At 56.7% G+C, this 22,960-nt stretch overlaps 1 pseudogene; it reads left to right on the top strand.

Annotated features, from left to right (window-relative positions):
- Positions 1 to 6,827: 6,827 nt before the first annotated feature.
- The window catches only part of LOC133746931 (nucleus accumbens-associated protein 1-like), a 40,687-nt pseudogene continuing 24,554 nt past the window's right edge, over positions 6,828 to 22,960 (top strand).

Raw genomic sequence — 22,960 nt, 5'->3', positions numbered from 1 at the left:
ATTCAAAAAAACATAAATTTTCCAATGTTCAGAAGTCCTTTTGTGTAACAACTCTTTATTTAAACTGCCTCAGAAATCCTAACCTTTTCTCACAATCAGACAGCTCAGGCCTTAAGCCTACCACTGACACACTAGAGCTTATGTCCAGGGTAAAGATTTGCTTTAGTTTCTCATCTGTCAAAAGAGTATTAAATTGTCTAATCTGCTTCCCTCCCACAACTTTTTTTAAATTCTGGGGTAAAATAAGTAAAATAAGCTCTCTTGAAAATCTAAGTGCAAAGCCATCATATTATGTATTTGTTTGTGCTAACCCCATGCAAGCAGAAAGCTTTATGCCTTGGTGTTCACCCTCTAACACATGCACCCTTTTGCAGCATATGTTGAAGTTTTACTAATGTTTTAATTCTGTCTTGTTTTGGTTATGGGAATCACTGTTTTTTCATTATTTTTATAATGTAGCATTAGATTGCTAGTTTTAAGGATGTGTAGTTTGTGACTGTTTGAAAATAATATCTAAACATAATGTGTTGCTTAAAATACTTTGAAGACTTTGGACAGTCTGCCTCTGTTTCCTCACTTTTGAAGTGGGGGTAATAAAATAGAGTTGACATGAGGGGGTTTATGGGATAATGTTCACTTGGTAAATGCTAAATAATGATAAACTGCTTTTATGTTACAGTTTGTTCCGTCATCATCATCATTGTCATCATCATTAACAACTTGATATTGTAGGAAATTTTTTATGTACTAGGCTAGAAACACTAACAAGAAAAGACAAGCAGTATGACTAATAGGGAAATAGCTTTGTTACCTGAAAGACAGCTAAGAATTAGCTTAGCCTGGGGCTTTTATTAAAAGTCTAAACCTCTGATATATTATTTCAAATTTTCCTTAGATAGCAAATTTATGTACTTGATGAAAGGGGAACATGTGTTACTATTAGTGTAAGTTTAGAGGTGATATCTGGAACTATAACAAATAAATCATGAAATTTAAAATCCATGGACCCTAATTATAGCTTCATAGGCCTAACACTCACAGATTTATTTTTATGGCCTACGAGGTTTTACTATGATTTGTATTTCTTTGTGGTTTTCTTCATTGATTTAGATAGGTAGAAAACAACTGGGTTTAACTCCTGAGACATTTGTATGGGTACATGGTGCTTGAATGCTTTTAGGCCACATCTTGCTTTGGAAGGGTTGGTTTAAATTTAATTATTTGGCTTCCAACTAATTTGCAATAATGTGTTAAAATGGTAAATGTATAAGTATTGAGAATATATTATTAGTTTTATGCAATACATCTTACAGGTTTTACAGACCAATGTTACATGTTTTTTGTCAAGTTACGTGTGAGACAACACTGCCAGATGTGAAGGAAGAGAGAGAGTGTCCTGTGTGTGCTGCAGTGGATGTTTAACTTAGGGAATGGAGCACACATGGCCACATGATGGAAGGACTATGGTTTCTCCATCCTCCCCTCCTCTTCCCAAGGGCAACTGACCTTCTCCTCTCCAAAAGAGGTGAGCCCTTGCCAGCACATATCACTGCAGACTAATACATTAATCTGTCTAGCTGCAGAACCAGCTGCTTGCATGTTTTTAGTTATCTTAGTAGATGGTATAACAGTGACCTATGAAATAAATTGAAAGTGAACATTTTAAAACTTTTTTATTACCCTATGTCTCTAAAAATCTTTTTGATTAGATTATAACTTTCTACAAAATTCCTAGGAAGTCTATTTGGTTTTTGATTCATGTAATGCTTTTTTTTTAAGGTTTTTAAAGTATAATGTCATACTTCCCAATATAGAAAATAACTTAATTTTTGTCTCATTTATTGATAGATTTTAGTTCTGTTTATATAGCCAAAAAGCCATAGTTAACTTGGTGTATTAGGCGATTTAGTTAGATTGAACTCAGACCACTTATTTGGCTATTTCTGGGAAACTCAAAATATTCCTTTATTTTCACACACGAAAATCTGGGCATTGCATAAATGACATAGGATAGGATACAAATTATTGTGTCTTGCTTTAAAAAATTTTAAATTATAGTTAAGTCTTTTCTAGGTTCTTATATATGGTAGTTGATCACCAAGTTTACTCTATTTTTCTAATTAATTTCACTTGGCAGCATTGAGGAGTATATTTTCCCAAGTTGTGCTGTTAGGAAAAAATGTATTATTCTCTGGGTTTTCACAGTTGAGTACTTTTGGATAATAATCTGCATATGTGATGTTGACTTCAAGAGATACACAAAATAATAAAAACTAATGATACTCAATTATAAGTCTTAACCAACAATCTATTATAATAATTTAGCTAGAGACCCTGATGCTGAATTTTAAAAAATTAAAAAGTTCCTGAATGCAAGAAAATTACAAAATACTTCTCTGTGTCTTTAGTTAATAAATCATACAGTCTCTCTCTCTCAAATAAATTTTAAAAAATTAAAGCTTATTTTAAGATATTTCATTTTTCTATAACTGTTGCAAATAGGATTGCTCTTAATTTCTTTCTTAATGAGCTCATTATTGATGATAAAAATACTGCTGATTTGTAGGTCTCAATTTTGTTTCCTGCAGCTTTACTGAATTCATTTATCAGTTCTCATAGTCTCTTGGTGGAGTCTATGTTACTCTGTATAAAGAGCTATGTCATCAGCAAGCAGGAATACTGTGACTTCTTCCTTTTCTACTTATGTGTCTTTTATTTTGTCCTATTGGATAATGGCACTGGCTAAAACTTTCCATACTATATTGAATATGAATGGTGAAGAGTGAATGTCCTTGTCTGATTCCATATCTTAGAGGAAATACTGTTAGCGTTTCTTCCTCAAGTTGCTGTTGACTGAGGGTTTTTCATGTAACTGTATTTTTTAAAGATTTATTTTGATTAAGTTACGGAGAGAGAGGAAGAATGAGCAAGTGAGCAAGATCTTCCATCTACTGGTTCACTCCCCAGGTGGCCCTAGGTGAGGCCAAAGCCAGGAGCTTCTTCCTAGTCTCCCACATGAAACTTGTCTTCAAAGTCCAAGTTACATTTTATTGAATTTTGTATATATTTTTTGAAATTTCTTATCATTTGTTTTGGCTCTGATCTTTTTTAAGGATTGGTTTATTTGAGAGGTTGGTGTTGTGGCATAGCTGCTAAAATGACTACCTGCAATGTCAGCATCCTGCATAGGCACCAGTTCAAGTCCCAGCTGCTCCACTTCCAATCCAGCTCCCTGCTAATGCACCTGGGAGAGGAGTGGAAGATGACCAAAGTGCTTGGACCCCAGAACCCATGTGGAAGACCCAAAAGAAGATCCTGGCTCCTGACTTTGGTCTGGCCTAGCCCTAGCCCTTTGTGGTTGTTTTGGGAGTGAACCAGTGGATGAAATAAATCACTTTCTGTCCCTTCCTCCCCTCTGTATAACTCTGCTGTTCAAATACATTAAATAAATTTAAAAAAATTCAAAAGTGATTGATTTATTTGAAAGGCAGATTGACAGAGAAGGAGGGAGGGAGAGAGAGAGACCAAAGCCAGGAGCCAAGAACTCCATCCTGGTTTTACACATGGGTGGCAGAGGCTCAAGCACTTGGGTCAACATCTGCTGTTTCCAAGGTGCATTAGCATAGAGCTGGATTAAAAGTGGAATACCTAGGTGCAGCACTGTAGCATAGCAGGCTAAGCCTCTGCATGTGGCACTGGCATCCCATATGGGTGCCAGTTCATATCCAGGCTGCGCCTTCTCCAATCCAGCTCTCTGCTATGGCCTGAGAAAGCAGTAGAAAATGATCTATGTGCTTGGGCCTCTGTACCTGCATGGAAAACCCAGAAGAAACTCCTGGCTCCTGGCCTAGCACTGACCATTGTGGCCATTTGGGGAGTGAACCAGTGGATGAAAGAACTTTCTCTCTTTTTTAAAAATTTTTTATTTATTTATTTATTTTGACAGGCAGAGTGGATAGTGAGAGAGAGAGAGAGAGACAGAGAGAAAGGTCTTCCTTTTTGCTGTTGGTTCACCCTCCAATGGCCGCTGCGGCCAGTGCATCTCGCTGATCCGAAGCCAGGAGCCAGGTGTTTCTCCTGGTCTTCCATGCGGGTGCAGGGGCCCAAGCACTTGGGCCATCCTCCACTGCCTTCCCGGGCCATAGCAGAGAGCTGGCCTGGAAGAGGGGCAACCGGGATAGAATCCGGCGCCCCAACCGGGACTAGAACCGGGTGTGCCGGCGCTGCAAGGCGGAGGATTAGCCACGGCGCCAGCCAGAACTTTCTCTTTATCTCTCCCTCTAGCTGTCTGTAAGTCTACCAATCAAATAAATACATAATATCATTAAAAAAAGTGGAATATTTGGCCAGTGCTGTGGCTCACTTGGTTAATCCTCTGCCTGTGGCACTGGCATCCCATATAGGCACTGGATTCTAATCCCAGTTGCTCCTCTTCCAGTCCATCTCTCTGCTGTGGCCTGGGAGGGCAGTGGAGGATGGCCCAAGTGCTTGGGCCCTTGCACCCGCATGGGAGACCAGGAAAAAGCACCTGGCTCCTGGCTTCCGATTGGCACAGCGCTAGCCATGGGGGCAATTTGGGGAGTGAATGAATGGAAGGAAGACCTTTCTCTCTGTCTCTCTCTCTCTCACTGTCTATAACTCTACCTGTCAAAAAAAATATAGACTGCCCTTTTCCCATTGAATAGTCTTTCAAAGAAAAAAAAGTAGAATAGCAGAGACTGGAACTTGCAGTCCAATATGTGGTGCAGGCTTCCCAAGCTGGAGCTTAGCCAACTGGATCACAATAGCAACCCCAGATCTTTATCAGTTCTTTCACTGTACCAACATTTGGTTTGGTTTATTCTTATTTTTCTAGGTCCTTGAGATACATTGTTAGTATGTGTGTTTGATAACTCCTTTTTTTTCTTGCTCTTCCTTTTTGCCTTTTTTTGATTGAAAGACAGATTGACAGAGAAGGAGGGACAGAGAGAAAAAGAGATGTTCCATCTGCTGGTTCATTCCCCCAAAGAATGCAACTCCCTGGGCGGGACCAGGCTGACGCCAAGAGCCTGGGACTCCATGTGAGTCTCCCACATGAGCTGCAGGGACCCAGATACTTGGGCTGTCTCCTGCTGCTTTCATAGGCACATTAGCAGGGAGCTGGATCATAAGCAGAACAGGCAGGACTCAAACAGGTGCTCAGATATGGAACATCCATGTCATGAGAGGCAGCTTAATCCTGTGTGGCACAACACCAGGCACTGATCATTTTTTTTTTAATGTAGGGACTTACTGTTTTATATTAATCCTTAAGAATATCCAGAATTTGCATATTTATCTTAATATTGGCCTACACAGTTCAAAGGCTATCTCCATTCTATATCCTTTTTAATGGGGGGGGGGTTCCTGGTTTATTCCAAAAGATGTCTTGAATTTCAGATAATTTTTTTTTGACAGTCAGAGTGGATAGTGAGAGAGAGAGACAGAGAGAAAGGTCTTCCTTTTTGCTGTTGGTTCACCCTCCAATGGCCGCTGTGGCTGGCACATCACGCTGATCTGAAGCCAGGAGCCAAGTGCTTCTCCTGGTCTCCCATGTGGGTGCAGGGCCCAAGCACTTGGACCATCCTCCACTGCACTCCTGGGCCATAGTAGAGAGCTGGCCTGGAAGAGGGGCAACCGGGACAGAATCTGGTGCCCTGACCGGGACTAGAACCCAGTGTGCTGGTGCCACAGGCAGAGGATTAGCCTATTGAACCACAGCGCTGGCTACAGATAATATTTTTTCTTCTGCTTGGTCTAGTCTGTCGTTGAGGCTTTCGGCTGTACTTTTTATTAAACACTGGATTCTCCATTTTCAAGATTTCCGTTTGGCTCTTTTTCAAATTCTCTGTATTTTGGCTGAATTTCTCATTAAAGCCATGCATTGTTTTCTGGCTGCTGTTCATCTCAGAGTCTGTATTCTCTTATATCTCTTTGAGCATCCTAGTAATCAGTACTTTGAAGAGCAGGTTTAAAAAGCATCAGGCTGTACTTCAGGACTATAGAAGTGTGTGAATGAACCCTTTAGTATCCAGTACAGCTGTCTGACCTTTGGCTTCCTCAGCTTCAGATATTCCACCATCTGCCTGTGACTGAGTCCTGCTTAAAGTCCTTTCATCCTGCCTGGCCTTTTCTGTTTTCTCTCTACTGAAATCTCTGTGAGATGAGTGGGATTGGTTGGCTGGCTGACTTTGGAACTGTGTGATTGGCTCTGAGAGCTCCGTCTGCCACACTGTCCTCTTAGTACTGGGTTCACACAGCTAGGATCCGTCCCTGGGCTCTCTAACTTGCTGAGCTTCCCATGATGATGATCTCGTCTGTTAACCACTAATTTCATCATCAGTAGAAGCCCAGCGTCTCTCCTTAATCAAGTGTTGGAGATCTTCAGTGCTTGACTGGGTGACGTAGTCTTACACTCGTGGCCAGCATTGTAGCTTTTTGGCTTTCTTAATTTAGATCCATTGAGACATTGATTTCTGTCCAAAAGACACCCAGAATTAGGATGGAAACTATCATATAAGATACAGTATACTTTTCTATAATGTATTATAGATACATATTTGGAACCATATCATATTGGTATCATATTTGGACCAATAATTCAAATATTTTCTAGACCTGTATTTGCACATAATTTAGTCATCATTTTTTTAAAACATTAAATTTAACAATGAGTGACCACTGCGGCTGCCGCAGCAGCTGAGGCGGAGGCCCGAGGCCGTGAAGGCCAAGGTCCCTGGCTGGGCCTCAACCGCTGCTGCGGATCCTGTCCAGGAGCTCCTGAAGCATGGCCACTGTGCAGCCCCACAATGGCACAGAGCCTGCAGATGGAAATCCCCAACTTTGGCAACGGCATCTTGGAGCACCTCAGCGAACAGCGGCTGTAGGGCCTACCCTGTGAGGTATCGGTGGTGGTCAAGGGCCTTGCTGGCCGCCAGCAGCTCCTACTCCCAGGACCTGTTCAACAGCTGCCGCAGCACCATGGTGGAGCTGCCGGCAGCGGTGGAGCTGCCGGCGACCATGCAGCTGCAGTCGTTCCAGCAGACCCTGAGCTCCTGCTACACTGGCTGGCTGAGCACGAACGTGGGGGACCAGTTCCTGCTCACGGACATGGTGGGCTTCCTGCAGATCCAGGAGATCCTGGAGAAAGGCGCCGAGTTCTTCCTGAGGGTAAGCTCCCGGAGCTGTGACTCCCAGGACCTGCACGTGGAGGGGAACCCTCATCTGAGCCACAGAGCCCCGTGGTGCAGACTTCCGGCTGGCCGGCCTGCAGCTCGCTGCTGTCCCTCATGTCACGGGTCAGGACGGAGCAGCAGGAGTCAGACTCGGTGCAGTGCACGCCCAGGGCCAAGCTGCTGTGGGATGGTGGCTCCAAGGAGGCCAGGGGCTGCAGCAGCGGCGGTAGCCACAAGATGGCCAAGTTCTCCATGCTGGACCTGGTGGCCAACCGGCAGCCCCCACAGCAGGCCCCGTGGTGGTGGCTGCGCAGCCCGTGGGGGTGGCCCTGGCCACGGGGGTGGGCGGGGCAGCTGGCCAGCGGGGCAGTGGTGGCCGCGGAGGGCATGGGGAGTGGGCCCAGCACATCAGAGCTCAGGAGCCCGGGCACCTGGAGCGCCTACACCAGTGACAGCCGGCTCCTACCATGAGGAGGAGGATGCGGGGGAGGAAGGCTTGGATGAGCAGTGCCGGGGGATCTGCAACAGGTACACCCTGCACAGCGTGATGAATGTGGGCCCGACAGCTGAGAAGGTTGAGGCCTCCTGGAACCTGCAGTCCGATCCGGGTGCGGCAAGATTTGCTTCACTCCCGGCCGAGCTCATCGACCAGATCGGCACCTGTTGTCACTCCAAGCTCCAGGATGAGGGCGACCCCTCCGAGAAGCTGGAGCTGGTGGCAGGCACCAAGGTGTGCATCAGAGGGCGCAGCTCAGGAACCTGGCACCAGGTCTGGCCGCAGCCGCTCCTCGCCTCCTCCTTTGACCGGAACGCACTGGCCTGGCCCCCAGCTGTGGCACCGGCAAGCCACTGGACAGCCGCGCCCTCCACGCCCTCGAGTACCACTGCCGGAACTTCAAGGAGAGCGAGAGGAACGCCATCGCGGCTGGCGTGTGCCCCAATGTGCGCCGGGTCGTGCGCCAGAGCTGGATGCCCAAGCTGAAGCTGCTCACCTGAGGGTGCCCCTGCACTGCCTGCATCAGTGACTGGGGCAAGATGGAGCTGGAGTTGATGGGCGGGGAGCTCAGCTTCCAGCCGGCCAGGCACGAGGACAAGAGGCCCCTAGGTGAGGGAGGCCCTGCAGTAACCACACCCCACACCCAGGAGGGCTGTCACACTCCCCCACCCCACCCAGGGGGGCCGTCTCACCCCTACACCCCACCCAGGGGGTGCATCACACTCCCCCCACCCCACCTAGGGGGGCCATCACACTCCCCCACCCCACCCAGGGGGGCTGTCACACCCCTCCACCCCACCCAGGGGGCCCATCACACTCCCCCACCCCACCTGGGGGGCCATCACACTCCCCCACCCCACCCAGGGGGGCCATCACACTCCCCCACCCCCATGTCCTGTCACACACACCTTGATCAGGAGCTACAGTCGGTCCCTCCCCGGCACCCACACGCCGCTCCTCGGCTTTCCTGGGCAGTGACTTGCTGCCCGTCCTCTGGCCCTGTCCTCTGAGTGGCGCCTGCAGTGGTCATCCCTGTCCCGTATCTGCCACAGGGACAATGCTGCCCCTGGGACCCCTCCCTCCCGAGGCTGGGCAGGTGGGCCTAGGAGCGAGCCCTCAGGTCCTGGCTGCACCGTCCAGCCCTGCATGCTCGCTCCAGTGGGGGTGGGGGAGTTGTGGGGCCCGAGGCACTGACCAATGGCTGGGGCCCTGGGCAGCAGCAGGTCCTCCAGAGGCCAGGGTGGCTAGGGCTCAGGTGGGGCAGGGGCCATCCCCCAATGGCACACAGAGCACACGTGCTACACCTGGACAGTGCACATGTGTGCACGCACATACAACACTCATGTGGATGATGCAAGCAGTACACACACATTTGCAATGCACATGCATGTACAGTGCACCCAGACAGTATGTCTACCCAGCACAAACATGTGAGTCTACACACAGCCATGCACAGTGCTCGCTGCACATGCTGGAAGAGCACGCACTCGCACACCACATGTCACGTGCACACAAAGCACATGTGTGTGCACACAGCATGCATACACAGCGTGTAACTGCACCCCAGTGAGCATGCACACGGGCACACGTCCTGCTGTGGTCTCTGAGGAGTGGGCATGGCCGCTTCCCCAGGCTGGGGTGCCAGTGTCCCCAAGATCTCATCCACTTGACCTGCAAACCCCATCAAGGGCTACCCCATCCCTGCCCTGAGGGCCCCGTGCCAACCCTGGCTTGTGGGGCAGGAGGGTAGCTCCTCCGTGGATGGCGTGGCCCTGCATGGGGCCGTCTCCACCCACAACTCGGTGTTGCAGACCTGCACTTCTCTCCTGGGTGTCCTGAGGCTTCCTGTGCTGACCACAGGGTCCTGGAGCTAAGGCCCCACTGCTGTGGAGCTCCCGAGGGCAGGCTGAGGGCTACCCGGTGCTGGTCGCATGGGGCCACCACGGCGCCAGGCGAGAGGGGGTCAGGACAGCCATGCCGGCTGGAAGAGCTGAAGCCACAGACTCAGCCGCGAGGAGTCGGTGCTGGGAGGGAGAGAGGCTGCCATGACAGCGATGACTGGGGGAGGGGACGTGGACTGAGCCAGTAGCCTGGGGGCCACTCGGTCCCCTGTAGTCACAGCTGCCCTGGGAAGCTGAGCCAGGGTCTTTCTGCTGGGCTGGAGGCTGAGCTGTGATAGGGGTCAGTCACCCAGCCCTCGCTGAGGACGAGGGCGGGAGTGTGCTCACCGCATTTCCTGTGTCCCCTGTGCCCCTGAGAGTCCCCCATGCCCCCTGTGTCCCCCCTAAGCCCCCTGAGCCCCCATGTCTCCCAGTGTCCCCCATGTCCCCCTGTGTCCCTGGGAGTCACCCTGAGTCCCCCTCTGTTATCTGTGTGTCTGTGTCCCCATGAGTCCCCCATGCCCCCTGTGTCCCCTCTGAGCCCCCGTGTCCCCCAGTGTCCCTTGCATCCCCCTGTGTCCCCGTGAGTCCCCCTGAGTCCCCCTGTGTTCCCTGTGTGTCTGTTCCCATGAGTCTCCATGTCCTTCTGTGTCCCCCTTGAGCCCCTGTATCCCCCAGTGTCCCTCATGTCCCCCTGTGTTCCTGTGAGTCTCCCTGTCCCCCGTGTCCCCCATTGTCCCCTGTGTGTCTGTGTCCCTGTGAGTTCCCCTGTCCCCCAGTGTCCCCCATGTCTCCTGTGTTCCCGTGAGTCCCCGTGAGTTCTCAGGGTCCCCCATGTCCCCTGTGTCCCCATGAATACCCCATGTCCCCATGAGTCCCCATGAGTTCCCTGTGTCCCCCATGACCCCTGCGTTCCTGTGAGTCCCCCGTGTCTCCCAGTGTCCTCTATGTCCCCTGTGTTCCTGTGAGTCTCCCATGAGTTCCCTGTGTCCCCCACTGTCCCCTGTGTGTCTGTGTTCCCGTGAATCCCCCCTGTCTCCCAGTGTCCCCCGAGCCACAGGGCACAGCACATTCAGAGGCGTCCAATGGCAGGCACAGGTTGCTCTCCAGGGTCCTGGAGGCCTGACTGTGGCTCGAGTGTCACTGGGCCGCCGTCCGGTCCAGGTGTGGGCAGGGCTGGTTCCCCGGAAGCTGCAGGGCTGAGTCCGCTCCCCGTCTTCTGCTCCTGGAAGCTCCTGCATCTGCTCTCTAGGCACCCTCACCGCCTGCTCCCCAGGGAGCAGTGACTCCCGCCCTCAGCTCTGTCCCTGTTTCTGCACCCTCCCTGCTCCTCCTGTGAGCACCTGTGACTGCCCTCAGGGCCCCTGAGTCACCCAGGGCCACCCCCACCCCAGGGTCCTGACTCCATCCTGTCCCCAAGTCTACAGCTTCCCGGTTTTAGGGCCCGGCTCCTTGGGGGCATTACGCAGCCCAGCACACCTGCCCGTTGTGGGGGTCCCATTGGGACCCGGGCAGCCTGGGGGTGCCCCTGAGGGCCTTGTCCCCACCCATGCTGCTGCCTGCCCTGCCTGGGGACTGCCTCTCTGGTCTCCCTCTCCAGGCTCTAGGAGCCCCCACCCTCCCTCAGGACCACTCTGCCCTGTTCTCCGCCCCCGCCCCCTGGGATGACATACATCTGGGCCCTGCCCACGATTTCCGACTTGGAGTTGGGGTTGGAGCCCTGGATTCTGCATCTCTCAGACTCCAGGGGCTGCCGACGCCCTTGGCCAGGTCCCCTCGTGGAAGCGGCTGTCCTGTCTGCACTTTCCTCTCTGCAGAGGCCTGGCTGTGTACCCGACCTCGTCCTCCTCCCTGGTTCCACTCCGGCCCCAGCCTCCCTGATGCTGCTGGACTGGACAGGGCCCAGTCCGGGAGGCACAGGCCTGGGCACACCCCCTGAACTGTGCTGGTCACGGGCACCATCAGGGGGCCACATGCGCCTCCTTTTCCTGGTCGGGAGCTGAGGGACATGGGCCAGGCCCGGGGCTGGACGCTGTCTGCACCCACTCTGCTTCCCCCCATCTGCGGTGCTGCCTGGCTCTGCCAGGGGCTGAAGGGTGCTCCCTACCCAATGGGGTGACCGCTGGGCGGCTGGGCAGGAACAGGGGCTGCAGCTCAGTCTCCCTGGAGGCTGCCTCAGCCCCAGCTGCAGGATGAGGGGGTGGTGCCCCGGGAGGGGCTGCATTCACTCCAGTTAATGCCCAGCGGGCCAGGTCCTCACGGCTGCCCCTCCGTCCAGGTCCTCCCTGAGGGGACAGCGGCCATGAAGCCATCTGCATGTTGATCACGCACGCGGCCATTATGTATCTCGGCGTCTTCCTCGTGAGAAGAATGAGGTAATCATGTTGGTATCTACTGAACAGACTTAAAAAGATTGCAAGACGGCAGTTTCATTGGGAGAGGAGAATTAGTTTAAAAATATGCTGTCAAAATATGTTGTTGCAAATGCTGAGTTGATGGTTCTTTTGTTTCTTGAATGTGTCATTAGGAAAAATTAGCAGTGACATCGCCCGTGAGATGGGACGGCTGTTCCTGGGGGGGGGTGGGGTGGTTCCGTGGTTTCCTTCCTTGAGGTCCCCTCCTTCGGGTATCAGCTCGCACGTTCCGAGACCCCTCGTGACTTCTGCTTGGTCGGCTGGTGGAAAGTCAGGATGTGCGTGTGCAGGGGAGACAGGGTCTGCGCCAGCACCCCCCCACACCATGTAGGGCTAGTCCAGCCTGGAGTAGACGGGGTCGGGGACAGATGTGATGGCCACATTGCACCCCGCTCATCTTGATCTCGTGGGAGCCCCAGTCCAGACCCCGGGAGCCCAGCAAGCTCGTGTCCCCCGAGGCCACTTAAGGGGCAGGTGGCCGGAACCAGCACAGACAACGGAGCAGTGTGTGTGCATCACGAGCCCCACCCTCGGAATCTTCTTCAGAAACCCTAGGGATCCATGTTGTTGTCGCCGGTGCCAGGCTCGGCAGCTGAGGCCCGCCCGTTCCGGAGCTGTCCGCGAGCAGAGAGCCCAGCAGGGACTCTCCCTCTTAACACTGCTCAAGCCCAGATCCACACTGAACTGGCAAGAAGCTGTGGGTCCAGAGCCCAGACAGCCCCGAGGCCAGAGGCTGCAGGGCCAGGAGGAGGGGGCTCCAGGCCAGGGTCAGAGCTGCAGGGCAGACCCGGCCAGGCCTGCAGAGGGAGGGACGAGCGGCCCCAGGAGCCTGAGCTCCTGGCTCCCACCTGGCCTGCAGGTGGGGACCCTGGAAAGTGTGGCTTGGGGAAGAAGGCGTGGGGTGAGTGGGGTCCTCCACTGTAGGCGTGCCCAGGGGTGGGGGTGCTGGGCTGCTCTGTCCTTGCTGGACACAAGCACGGCCGGGGCCTGCCCAGCTCTCCAAGACCAGGTGAGCAGTGGGCAGCGCTGTCCATGTCTGCCCCCGTGAGGTCCAGCTGGCCGGGCTCGGGGGAGCCAGGGAGGTTGTCCCAGCTGGGAGGGATCCCGGGGCCACCTAGGACTGCGTCTAAGTCCTAGGTTTTTCCATAGCAGGAGAGACACGAGGTCCTCCTGCACAGGCCAGAAGCAAACCTGCCAGAAGGTGGCTCAGGGTCCCCGGGCGCCTCATCCAGAAAGTTCCGCCTTGGCCCTTCGGGGACCAATGGGCGGTGGCTCCTGTAAGGAGGGCTGCCCCCTCTGCATCCTGCCGGGTCCTCACAGGAGCTCCGAGAGGCGCCCCCCCCCCTTACCCTACACCCGTGCAGGCTGCAGTGTGGCAGGAGCTGCTGGCCACCACGAGAAATCTCCTGGTCTCCCAGGCACTGCTATCAACCCACCTGCCCCGGGGAGCTTGAGCCGGGCAGGGAGGACCCAGAGACCCCCGGCAGGGCAGGCAGAGGGCACATGTCCATGGACTGGCATGGGCCTGATCTGCACACTGAGCTGCTGCTTCCTGTCCCCAGAGGTCAGCATCCAGCCCTGGGTCAGAGGCGGGCAGCTCTGTCTTGACCCCGCCCCTCCCCTCCCTCTCCAGATGCCAGGCTCCTGCTCAGCCCTGTGCACCTGTCATGTTTCAGGGACAGAGCCTGGGGCATCCTGGTCTCAGGTGCAAACAGAAGGATGCACTGGGCATTGCTGGCTGATGGCTGGGCCTCAGGGTCTCAGGTCGCTGACTGTGGATGCCACATCCTGTGTGTTGCTCCAGCCCAGCCACTGAGACCCAGGCCGGTCCATCTTGTGAGACTTCCACCTGGCATGTGGCTCCCAGGCCCCTGTGAAAAGAGAAAGAGGAGGAGGAAGGTGCAGGGCATGTGACCAGCCTGGCAGAGCCCCAGGGTGCTTCTGTGAGGGTGGTTCTGGGGGGCGGCAGCTGGCTTCCCCGGGAACCTGTTAGCTTCAGAGCTGATGAGGCTGAGGGGCGTCCGGACACCTGCCGGTCTCCCACCAGCTGTCTGAGGGTGGCAGAGCTGGGAGAGGATCCCGGGCTGTGAGTCCTGTGTGCTCCCCGCGGGGGGCAGTGCTCAGGAGGGGCTGAGTGGGCACTGGGGACCCAGGTGGGAGGGGCAGCCCCACGTGTGCCTTGGTCCCTCCCAAGGGTCCTGGCATGAGGAGGGTGTGGAGGTCAGACCTCAGCCCAGCCCTGGACCCAGTGTCCCTGTGCTGTCTCAGTGTGGCTGCAGATGGTCCCAGCTCAGCAGTGCCAGGGCCCCGAGCTCACCAGGGCCGTGACAGGGGCACAGCCTGCCCCCCACTGCAGGCCCCAGGACCTAGTTCTGGGATCAGAGCTGGAGGTTCACCCACGGGAGGTGCTCGGCATAGTGTGGGGGTCAATTAAGTCGAACCGGAATCCCAACTGGCCCTGGAGCCCAGGAAGTGGTCATGCCCTGGGTCACCGGGAGAGGTCTGTAGAAGGATCTGGAATAATCTAAAAGGTTTGTCAATGTGCATCTGCCCTCTGGGCGTCTCGTTTCGTGGCAGAGTGAGACAGCGTCACCCAGAGCCCCGGCTCCCCCCTGCCCCATGTCATTCCCCCTCTCCCCACCCCCCGCCGTCCTTGCTGGGCAGAGTGGCCGCCGGCCAGGGCTGGGCCGAGGAGCTTCAGTCAGAGCAGGACATGGGACTTGAGGGCAGCTGGGACAGCTCTGGGGGTGCGATCAGAGTGGGGAGAAGGGTCACATCCCAGGGCTCAGCAAGGGTCAACACCCCCGTGCCGGGGGCCCCTCCTCCACCTGCGTCCCCCCGCCAAGGTGGGCAAGAAAGCAGGTGAGGCAGAGCCAGAGCTGAGGACTGAGGGAGTGGGCAGGGCAGTGAGGAGAGGCCGTGTCCAGCCAGCAGCAGGTCCAGGGCAGCGAGGGGCGGGGCTGGAGGCTGGGGCAGATGGAGGGCCTGGTCGTGGTGGTCGGCACAGGCAGATCTGTGCTGCAGGTGGTGTGCAGGTGGATGCAGTGCCCGGCCACGGGGCACAGCCAGTGAGTGAGGGTTGGCAGGGGGTGAGATGGTGGCCATGGGGGGGTGCCCCTGGCCGTGTGGGGAGCAGAAAGGGGAGGCAGCTTCTGGGTGGGCACTCGGGGCCAGCAGCAGCCTCGAGGTGGATGTCTGTGCTTTGCTCTCATCCTGGTTCCGCTTGTCACCCACCTGGTGTCACCCTGGCTACTGCAGCATTCTGGGGACGCCGCCCCTCCTCCCCAGACTCTGGGGTCCCTGGCCCTTGGGGCTGTCAATGCTCAGAACCGCTGGGCGGTGGGCACCCCAACAGGCTCCAGGACCTGGAGGAGCCGTCCTCGGGGGACTGTTCTCATTCCGTGTGCGCTGGTGACTCAGGAGGCATTGGAATGACTCCACAGACTGGAGTGAAAATGTCCTGCTGCTCCGTGACTCACAGAAATGTATCGTATGTGCCATTCACAGGCACACACGTGCACCTCCACCTAGATAAGCCACGTGTGTGCATGCATGTGGAGCCGCCACGTGTACATCACACACGCCCCTGGGGACCAAGAGAATGGGTGTCCTTTGTGGGCAGACGTCTGTGACGTGGCCTCTGTGTGCACACACGTGTGGGTATGGGCTTATTACACATGCACACACCGCTCACGCCCAGGCACACACACGCACACACACATGCCTGCACATGCACACATTCATGCATGCACAGAGCATATGCACACATTGACACATGTGCACACATGCAGACCTGGACTTGAGCCTGCGTATAACACACTGCTGACGTGCCATACCCGAGCACACGCACACGCATGCCTGCACTCACAAGCAGACATGCACTTTCAGATGCATGCCCTGTGCCGCATGTGCACACAGACACGTGTGTCTGCTCCAGTGCCCTGCTGGGCGCAGGCGAGCGTCCGTGTGTGGGCGTGGGACTGCTTCTTCTTGCTCCCCCACAGCCCTGCACACACAGGCGAGTCTCAGCTAATGAGGGAGACTTGGAAAGCAGCCGACTACCTCGGGGCGAGTGGCAGCAGCCCCGGGTGCTCTGTGCAGAGACACAGAGGGGATTGTCCATGCAAGGGCTTTCCCTCCGTGGAACCAGCCAGCAATCACATTTCCTCTGTCGGCCCACAAGTCAGGCGTCCACAGAGACACACCCACAGTGGCTGCGCACTGCCGGCCCAAGCTCGCCCGGCTGGTAAGAGGGTCCCCTGGCTCCCGGCAGCCCCCACTTTGCAGACACGTGGTGGAGCGAGGAGGACTCCAGGCTGGGTATCAGAACGCAGCATCTCCAGACAGCCTGGGTGTTTTGACTCTTGGGTCTCTGTGTGCAGTGGCTTCCACCATGGCTCCACGCTGCCTGGACAGAGCGCCTTTGCGGCTGCCGAGGGGCACACATGCACGGGATGCCATGTAGGGAGGAGGTGCTGGCGCTCCTGGGGTGCCCCGGCCTGGGCCCCACTGAGCTTGGTCCCCTACCGGGGGCCATGGACCAGTCAAGGAGCCCCTCTGAGGCCACTCGGTGTGCAGGACGCTGCTGCCCACATCAAGATCCAGCCAGGCTCCGGTCTACAGCAGCTGGGGAAACCCTGTTGAATTGGGCCAGATGGCTCCGTGCTGGCAGAGCATGGTGGTGGTACAGAATGTTCTGGAATGTTCCAGGATGTCCCTTTCCTCTGCCTGTGAGTGCACAGGTGCAGATGGGAGGGGAGCACTCACTCCCCTCAGCCCCACCCATCACAGGTGAGCAGTCAAGGGGGGACCGGGGGTCCAGCTGTGGGAAGCTGTACTCTGTTCTCACCATATCCCCATGCCTGGGGCCTGTGTGTAGGGCGGAAGGAAAGGGTTCGGATCCTGTCCCAGCCACTTGCTGGCCCTCTGGGTGGCCTCAGCACACCTGACCTCCGTGGACCTCCGGCAGCTATGAGATGCTGGGCTCAGGGCCAGCACTGTGACGTGGTGGGTGAAGCCGCCGCCTGTGATGCCTGCATCCCATCTGAGCACTGGCTTAAGTCCAGCTGCTCCACTTCCAGCCCAGCTCCTTGCTCATGGCGTGGGAAACCAGCAGAAGATGGCCAAAGTGCTTAGGACTGTTCTGCCCACGTGGGAGACCTGGATGGAGCCCCTGCTCCTGGCTCCGGTCTGGCCCAGCCTGGGCCATTGTGGCCATCTGGGGAGTGAACCAGCAGGCGAGAGACCTCTGTTTCTCCTGCCATTTCATGCTGTAACTCTGCCTTTCAAATAAATAAATGAATCTCGGGGAAAAAAATAAGCAGCAGCTGGACCCCCAGGCCACTTGGCAGGACCAAGCAGTGGGGGTCTCCCTGCAGGCTCAGGACAAATGTCACAGCCTACTTCTGTCCAGGGAGATGCAAGCTGCACACACCAGGGACCACAGCCAGGGGGACCACAGCCAGGGGCCACAGCCAGGGGGACTACAGCCAGGGGCCACAGCTGGGGGCCATAACTAGGGGGACCACAGTCAGGGGCCACACAGCCAGGAGGACCTTATCGAGGGGCCACAGCCAGGGATGACCATAGCCAGGGGCCATAGCCAAGGGGACCACAGCTAGGGGGGGCCACAGCCAAGTGGACCACACCGGGGGGGCCACAGCCAGGGGGGCCACAGACGGGGGAACCACAGCCATTGATGACCACAGCCAGGGGGGCCACAGCCAGGGGGACCACAGCCAGGGACCACACCCATGGGCCACAGCCAGAGATGACCACAGCCAGGGGGACCACAGCCAGGGACACCACATAGCCAGGGCACTGCCAGGCCTTTTCGTGTCCCCTTGGCCCTCACCAGAGTGCCCACCCTGGGCTGCAGCTGGCTCAGGGCAGCCACCTCCTGCTTGCTCACCTCTGTGACCACAGCCCAGAGAGGTGCCTGTCAGAGGGACAGATGCGAGGGGCATCTGGAAGCAGCCCCAATGTCCCTGGGTGGAGGACGCTCCAGAAATTGGGGCAGGGGCCAGGGTTGATGGGGCAGGGGCAGGACTTGTAAAGGCTGAGGTGCAGTGCCTTCCATGCCCCACAGGGCCCCTTGTGGGTTCTGGGCTCCAGGTGACAGTGGACACAGCTGTGCCCCTTCTCCCCAGAGCCCGTCCCCAGGCAGCTGGGTCCTGCCCCGGAGCTCAGCGCGGCAGAGCAGGGAGTGCGCAGCTGGGGGTCCGCGCGCCAGCTGCCAGGCGGTGCTCCAGGCTGCAGGCTGAGGTCGCTGGCGGGAGACCTGGGCGCAGGTCCCAGGGAAAGCACTAGAATCCTGCCACATTTGTCTCCTGACTGCCATGTGTTTTCAGCATCTGTGTTGGAAATTGTGCAGGAGCCTGGTCTCATCGAGGGGCGGGACGTGGCCAATGCGGCTCCCTGCTGGGAGCCCTGCCTGTGTTCCCGAGCTGGCAGTACCCCGGGGCCTTCTGCTGACCTGCAGAGTAATTGCCATTTTCAGAGCTGGCTTTCTTCGTAAATAATGACATTTTTCCATCTCGCGGAGGACACTGGCTGTCGGGAGACGTGGGCGAGGCCAGCCCTGCCGGGGCCCTGGAGAGGTGACCAGAAAGACCCTGGTGGGCTCCCAAATTGGTTTGTTTGCCAGATAATCGGAGGCGAGAAGACACCATAATAGGACACGGGCGGCTCTGAGGCTCACACGGGGCATGGCAATGGGGGCTGTCACCGCTCACCGGCAGGAAAAGCAGATGGTCTGCCTCCTGGCGCCTGGGCCGAAGCAGCGAGAATTACCGCGTGGACGTTTCCTGACGTCAGAGGCAGGCTGAGCTGGGTGGAATAGTCGGGAGGACTTTCCCTGCGTACCCCTGGATAGGCGCACTCTGAGCAGGTGCGGCTTTGGCGGGAGCCAGGCGGGAGTCATGTTGGAGGCTTGAAGTGCAGGGCCCTGGGGGTGCCCGCTTGGGGGGAACGGACCCCTGGACGTAGAGCAGGTGCCTCCATACTGGACAGTGCCCGTCACAGAGGGGCAGGAGGGCTTCAGGCAGCACCTGGCAGCGCAGGATACGTCAGCACACCCTGGATGGCAGGAAGGAGCTGGACGGGCCCCTCCCCACCTCAGCCAGCTGCAAGTGTGGCCTGTTTGGAACCCACCATGGCCTGCACAGGGCGGGGGGCAGCAGGAGGTGGGCAGAGCCTAGTAGACCGTCGAGGCTCTCACTGGCTGCTGGGCGGCTTGGGTTGGGGTCAGACGTCGAAGTGGGAGGCTGGCAGAATAGTCCAGACAGGAGTTGGTGGTGCTCAGAACCCCCCCCACACACACACACACCCTTATACCCGCTTCTTGCCAGCCCTGCCACACTGGGGCCGCTGTCCCCTTCAGAACTGAGCTCCAGGGAGCTGTAGTGTCCGGAAGATGAGTCCGGTGTCCGGGGCACCCTGGGCTGTGCCATCGTCCTCCCAGGTTCTCCCCGCCACATCCCCCCGCGCTGGGGGGTGCACCTGGGTCTCAGTGTGCGTCACCCTTGTGGTTGAATGCAAGGGACACTGAAGCCTTGGGGACAGGCCAGTGCCCAGGGACCGAGGCTGCCCGGGGAAGCTGTCCCTGCATGCATACCAGGAGGGCCTGGGGCAGCACACACTGGCTGGCCCCCTGGGGGAGAGCCCCTCACAGGGCCTCCTGCAGCCAACAGAGCCCCAGCGCTGCCCCCTGGTCAACAGAGGTGCTGTAGCCTGTGGCCCTTGGGGCGTCCCCAGCTCCCAGCAGAACCAGTGACCTCCCCCCACCCCCTGGCCCAGGAAGACAGCTGAGTACAGATCTCTCCAGGAGTTTGCTGTCCATGGCTCCCAAGGACTCCTCCCTCCTCTCCTGGATCCGAGCTTGATTCCTGCCCATTCTGCTCTTTCCCCAGGGACCCGTGATTTGCCAACTCCTCCGTCCTTGTCCTTACACACCGCCCCGAGAGGTGCGGCCGCCATTCCAGGCGGCGGCTGGCAGAGCAGGTCTGTTTGCCAGTGTGCTCGGCAGCAGTTCTTGCCAGCAGTAACAGGAGTTGGCTGAGAAGCTGGCCAGGGTGGGAGGGGATGGTAAGAGCTTGACCAGGAACCCAGCTGAGATCCCCAGAGAGGGCGGTGGAGGCCGAGGGCGGTGCCGTCTCCACTCACCCTGAGTGACCGTAGGACGCTTCCTTGTGCTGGCAACCGAGCCCCTGTGTCCCCACCACTGCGACCGTGGTGTCCCCCGCGTTGCGTGCTCGTTCTGACATGGCTGGCAGGTGTCCGGGGCGGGGACAGCTCCAGGCTGCTGTCCCCGCTGCCTGCCTGTCCTGGGCTTGGCAGGGCGCCAGAGGAGGTGATGACCCAGGAGGCAGCGTTTTGCGGGAAGGTGCAGCCTCGGCGTGGGTGCTAATTGGAGCTGGGTTCACAGGAGCGGCAGCACTGGGAGTGGGGAGAACCCAGCGCTAATTACACTAGCACCACACCAGCGTCCCCCGAGGCAGGGAGCGAGCAGGCCCAGCTGTGCCGAGGTGGCTGACATCTTGCTGCTCACTTTGGTCACGTCTCCACGCATGCCAGGCGCTAACTCTGGGAGTCCCCACGAGCCCTTGCTGAGGAGAACACCTGTCCACCAGGCTGTGGGGACACCTGCTCCCTGACTTCCTGATTCTGGCCATGTGGGGCACCACTGGGCACCCGGACGGGGACAGGGCAGCAAACAAGGTGTGATCGGGGTCTCTCAGGGTGCTGGGGCGTGTCGAGGAGGAGGCTGGGTCAGGGCTGAGATTCTGAATCCAGCCCCAGGCCAGGCTGCGGAGGCTGAGGGTGCAGCAGAGCTGGGCAGATGGGTGCTGCTAGGGGCAGAACCCCTGGTGGTTCCGTGGACGGCAGGAAGAATCCTCCTGCCGGTGATGACCTGCGCTGTCCCCAAACACAGTCCTGAAGAACGGGGTCCCTGGTGAGTTTTCAAGCCCTCAAGGGAACAGTTTGACCACAGACTATTCCATTTGTTCTCTCTGCCTGCACCCTCCTCCCACAGCTCCCCTGCTTGCTGAATCCCATTGGCCCAACCAGGTGGTGGCCACCTTGCCTGGTGCCCAGCTGTCCGGGTCGGCCCTGCCCAGTGGGGGCCACGCTGGGCACCCCTGGTGACATAGTTGTTGTTCAACTGCTCCTTCACCCTAATGGGGGTCTCCCGAGGGCAGCGACCTGGGTGTCTTGGGTCCCCGTGGCCTAGTAGGTGCTTATGGGGTGTCCAGAACACTCGTACCATGCCCTTGGGATTTGGAGCAAGGCCGAGCATCATGCAGGGGAGAGAGCCGAGGCTACCCCGGTTCTGTGTGGTGGGTGCCCCTGACCAAGTGGTCCCCAGCAGCGGGAGGCACTGGCAGGCACCTGAGTGAGTGGAGGGGGTGTGGGCACCACGGAACCCGGAGCACAGGGCGAAGGAAGCCCCTGTGGTGACCCCTGCTCTGGAAGATCCAGCAGCCCTGCCCCTGCCAGAAGCACTGTCCGCAGGCTCACCTGGTCACTGCCGGGTGAATGAATGAATGAGTGATGTCGGAAATCTATGGGTTCCCGACAAGACCGAGATCCGTATAGTAAGCAGAATCAACCACGTTTCATGCGCTTTTCAGCTTTTCTTTATTGCTTCTCTCCTTCCTCTCCTCTCTCCTTTCTCGTTCTCCCCAGGCGTCCCTCTTATATAGTCCACAGCCCGATTACTAAAAGTGGGCATGAACACAGGATGTGCTTCCTCAAACTATTGTTTCAGTTTGAGTCCTGCATGAAAAACAGGATGTACTTCAGTCCGTTGTTTCGGTTTAAGTGAGCCAGGCTACGTGACCTCCAGCCGCAGGGAATGGTTGTCACGAGTGGCCGGCCTGTGGTTCCCCATGTGAGTGAATGAATGAATGAGGGCAGGAGCACTGTGTGCTGTGCACTGTTGGCTCGGCAGCCTTGGGGAGGATGGCTCCAGGGTCGGGGTCTCAGGCAGGCACTGTCTGGGGAGCGGAGACCCAGTGCCGAGCTGGGAGGAGAATCAGGGGCCAGGCTGGGCCTCCACGCGGTCCCTGAGGCAGCCGAGGAGCCGGGGGCCGGCTCTGCAGGTGGCTGGCAGGTGGAGGGGGCTCTCCAGCCAGCCTGGGAGACGGGCACCCTCCCTGGGGGGCAAGGCCCCCTCCCTGGCCTCCCTTCAGGTCTTCATGGCTGGTGCGATCCCAGCGACACTCACAGCTTGCTGTGTTCTGCCCTCCGGGGGACCCGTCTGTCCTGGTCTTGCACATGCGTGACCTGGGCCAGGGGCTTAAGTCAGACCCACCATTGGGAAGTCGTGGATGCATTCGGCAGATTTCGGTCCCACTGGGCACCACGTGGCCCTTGAGACCCTCGGCAACTTCTTGCACCCTGCCTGCCCTCTGGGCGTGTGAGGCAGGAGGAAGCATCTGTGGGGGAGGGGCTCCTGTGGTTTCCCAGCCTCCCCGACACCCCTCCAGGGGACCAGGGGCCTTGGGGTGGGGCCAGCTGTGGAGCAGACCCCAGCATGAGTGGGGAGTGTGTACTGGAAAGTTTCTATCCTGCCTCCTTCCACCTATCTGAGAGCCCTCCAAGGGCTACAGGTGTGCACCTGGGTGCCCCCAACCAGGGCCCAGACAGACGGACACCCATAGTCAAGCCCTCCTCTGAGGTTCCAAACGCCACTCTGCTGGCCACTGGAGGAGGTGCCCCTTGCGTGGGGCAGCCATGGCTGAAGGCAATAGGCCACCACCACCAACCGCCGCAGCTGGGTTCAGCAGGGGCTGCAAACAGCCAGTTGGCCAGACTCGAGATCCATCTTGTTTCAAGATTTTGTTTTTCCAGACTCTCTCCAAGTCTGTTTTAATCCACCAAAAGAGGAGCTAAGTTTGATAAATAAAAGAAGATTAAAAATGGTAGAGAAAAGTGTTTTCCCCAGCTCCCGAGAGAGCACTGCCAAAATCGAGC

Source organism: Lepus europaeus, chromosome 18 (genome assembly GCF_033115175.1).
Source record: "Lepus europaeus isolate LE1 chromosome 18, mLepTim1.pri, whole genome shotgun sequence".
NCBI lineage: Eukaryota > Metazoa > Chordata > Mammalia > Lagomorpha > Leporidae > Lepus > Lepus europaeus.
This window is presented reverse-complemented; position numbering and strand designations above follow the sequence as displayed.